Consider the following 3,737-nt stretch of genomic DNA (forward strand, 5'->3'; position numbering starts at 1 on the left):
GACGTGGTAGCACATGCCTGTAATTCTGGCTACTTGGAAGGCTGAGGCGGAAGGATCGCCAGAGCCCAGCAAGCGAGGCTGCAGTGGCCAGAGTGGCCATTGCACTCCAGTCTGGGTGACCGAGTGAGACCGAGTGAGACTCCAATAAAAAATATATATATATATGTATTATCAGCTCCTCTCCTCACAGCCCTCATGGCTGAATGGGCATCAATACTGAGGGTTCTAGAGAGATCTCAATTCATCCTCATCTCCTTAGCCCTGTGGTCACTACCCTTGTTAGACCTACAATCCCTCTCCAGGCATCTGTGGAAGCCACCCTGAGTCCAGTTTCTCCCCAGACAAGTCCATCCTCACAGCTCCAACACCTCCCAGGGCTCCCCAGCACCTGCAGCTGTGCGTGACAATCACCTGAACAACCTGATCACCTACATGTATGCTGCACCCCACCTTGGAGAAACCCAGGTGGATTTGGGTGGGGCCTGGGAAGCTGGCCTGCAGGTGGTTCTGACACTCAGCAGGCTGAGGAAGGCCTGACCTTCCCAACCAGGTGTCTGAAGAGGGGCTCTCCTCAGGCTTGGGGAGACCAGAGCTCCCTGTCCAATTGTGTCCAGTGTGTCTAGGAGCCATTCTACCTCAGGGTCACCTAGAGCATGTGCCAAGGCATGCCAAACGGTGGCAAGTGCTGGCCTAGTTCCCTGGTCTCTACATTTTCATCTTGGCTTCCAGCCACGTCACCAGTCCTGCTCCCTCACAGTCCTCACCACATCAAGACACCTCTCCAGCCTCCAGAAACGCCTCACCCTCCATGCCTCGGGGGCCCTTCCTCCTGCCGTTCCCACGATTTGAACGCCTTCCCTTCCTTGATTACAAGGTGACTCCTCTTTCATCTCAGAACATCTGTCACAAGTGTCAGGTCCTTTATGGCCCTCTCCCAAATTCCAACGATGACACCCTCCATTTGTCACTCATGCAAACCTTTATTGAGGGCCATTGTACACCTGGCACTTGTAATTACAAAGATAACACACCTACTCTGCCTTTGAGTCTGGGAGAGGAGGCAGACGTATAAACATAACGAGTTGAAAAAAGTGTTTTTTAATTGTTATTCTTTTCATCTTTTCTCTGGTTATAAAAATAATGCACACTCATTTTAAAACATTATAGCAATATAAAATAAATCTCTCAGATATATAACTATTACTAATACTTTGGCATATAATTATTTAGGTTGTATTTCATATTTAACAAAACTAGGTTTCTTTTTTTTTTTCCTTTTGGAGTTGGAGTCTCACTCTGTCGCCCAGGCTGGAGTGCAGTGGCATGCTCACGGCCACCGCAGCCTCGACCTGCTAGGCTCAGGCGACCCTTCCACCTCGGCCTTCCAAGTAGCTGGAACTATAGGCATGCACCACCATGCCTGGCTAATTTTTTTGATTGTAGAGATGACGTCTCGCCAAGTTGCCCAGGCTGGTCTCAAACCCATGGGCTCAGGCAATCCTCTCACCTCAGCCTCCCAAAGTGTTGGGATTATAGGCGTGAGCCACCACACCTGGCCCAAAATTAGGTTTCAAACATATTGTTTTGTCTCATCTCATTCTTTTTTTTTAGTTTTTGAGCCAGGGTCTCACTCTGTCTCCCAGGCTGGAGTGCATGGCATAATCACGGCTTACCATGGCCTTCACTTCCTGAGCTCAATTGACCCTTCTACCTCAGCTTCCCAAGTAATTGGAACTACAGGTGTGCACCACCACCTGGCTAATTTTTGTGATTTTTTTTTTTTTTTGTAGAGATAAGTTCTCACTCTGTTGCTCAGGCTGGTCTCAAACTTCTGGCCTCAAGTAATTCTCCCACCTCAGCCTTCCAAAGTGCTGGGATTACAGGGGTGAGCCCCTGTGCCTGTTTTTTTTTGCTTTTTGTTTTGAGTTGGAATTTCACTCTGTCACCAAGGCTGGCATGCAATGGCACACTCATAGCTACTGCAGCCTCAATCTGCTGGGCTCAGGTGATCCTTTCACCTCAGCTCTCCAAGTAGCTGAACTATAGGCACACGCCACCATGCCTAATTTTTGATTTATTGTAGAGATGAGGTCTCGCCAAGTTGCCCAGGCTGGTCTCAAACCCCTGGGTTTAGGCAATCCTCTTGCCGCTGCCTCCCAAAGTATTGGGATTACAGGCATGAGGCACCACGCCCAGCCAAAAAAAAAAAAAAGACAAAAAAATGGAATTTATTTATAAAAAATTGTATATTTATTCTTACATGTTTAAACTTCAGTCACCTTCAAAATACTCTCTGTTTGATGCAATACACGTATTGAGATGTATTTTCTATTGCTCAAAACAGTTGTTAGACTTGTCAATTTTGATGTCTTTCAGTGCTTTGCCATTTTTTGTTTCACCTCTTCCACAATGGCAAAACGCTTCCCTTTGAGGACTTTTTTACTCAGGGAAACAAAACAAAGTTACACGAGGCGAGGTTCGGTGAATAGGGAGGGTGGGGCATGGGGGTCATGCTATTTTTCGTAAGAAACTGCTGAATGCTCAGCACGGTGTGGGCAGGTGCACTTATAAATCACCCATCATGAAGTAGGCAAGCACATTGAAAGGATCTCCAAAAAATTGCACTGAAGCTGAATGCAGCCTCTCACAACAACACTAGCTGGTCCACTGATGCCAGTGGGTTCCTAGAACACTTACCTATTAGGGGAAACCTATACTACAAGGGGTCACCCTCTAAAAAATAATAACTTTTTGTGGGGGGAATCCCCCTAATAACTATTAACAGCTAGTTACAGACTGCACTAAAAAAAGTTGGGTCAATGTATACTTTTGCCAAAAGCATCCAAGAGTGCCTTGAACAGATCAATGATAATTCAGAGGCACACAGAAGAGGATGGACTTTCTTGGCCTGGCTGGTCAGGGGAGACAACTCTTTAATGTGGGTCTGGACGAAGGAGTAGAGTTTCTAGGCAGAGGCATTTGGGTGGGGTGTTCTAGCAGAGGAAACGGCAGGCACAGTTGTGAGAAGGCCTGGCGACATTTGAAAGGGGTCGATGAGGCTGGATTAGAGATGACAGGCAGATTATAACAGGCCTTGAATGCCCAGGTAAGATGTTCCCAGAGACTCAGACATACTTCAGCTGGAACACTTAGCACACTACCCTGCAGCAGTGGAAAGGAAACAGTGTCCTGCTAACCTCAGGTTCTCAACCCTAGGGCCTTTCCCAAGGCACCACAAGAGAACTGCAAATTTGCAAATTGACTCAGTTGATGAGTGGAGAGGGCACATCCCAGCAGACTTAACCCTTCCCTCCGCTCTATCAATGTGGAGTTTGCTTTCCTCACTGGACTGTGTTGTGTGCTCCAGGAAGGGAAAACGTTTTGTCCACTTCACCCTCGAAAGGAGTTGTATCTTAGAGCTTAACATAGTGCCTGGCTTTGCTGGATATGGGCTGAATCAATGTTAAATCAGGAAGGAAGGGCCAAACCACTTTCAGGATTAGGTACATGACACCAGAGTTTAAGGCACAGTGAGCATCTAGTCTGTCCCTAACACTGTCAGATGAGAGCACTAGGAATTCAGGCTTTCAGAGTAACAGAAAGATGATTAAACCGTCTCCAAGTAGCATGTAAGAGATGTGAGAGAGCCGGGCTCAGTGGCTCAGCCTGTCTTCCCACACTTTGGGAGGCTGAGGTGGGTGGATTGCCTGAGCCCGCGGGTTCGAGACCCGCCTGGG

The 3,737-nt window shown here is 47.6% G+C and overlaps 1 protein-coding gene across 1 annotated transcript in view; it reads right to left on the reverse strand.

Annotated features, from left to right (window-relative positions):
* EFHD1 (EF-hand domain family member D1) overlaps positions 1–3,737 on the reverse strand; it is a 45,053-nt gene that overhangs the window by 9,213 nt on the left and 32,103 nt on the right. The window lies entirely within an intron of this gene.

Source organism: Carlito syrichta, unplaced genomic scaffold (assembly GCF_000164805.1).
Source record: "Carlito syrichta isolate Samal-C Ts95f unplaced genomic scaffold, Tarsius_syrichta-2.0.1 Scaffold308158, whole genome shotgun sequence".
Lineage (NCBI taxonomy): Eukaryota > Metazoa > Chordata > Mammalia > Primates > Tarsiidae > Carlito > Carlito syrichta.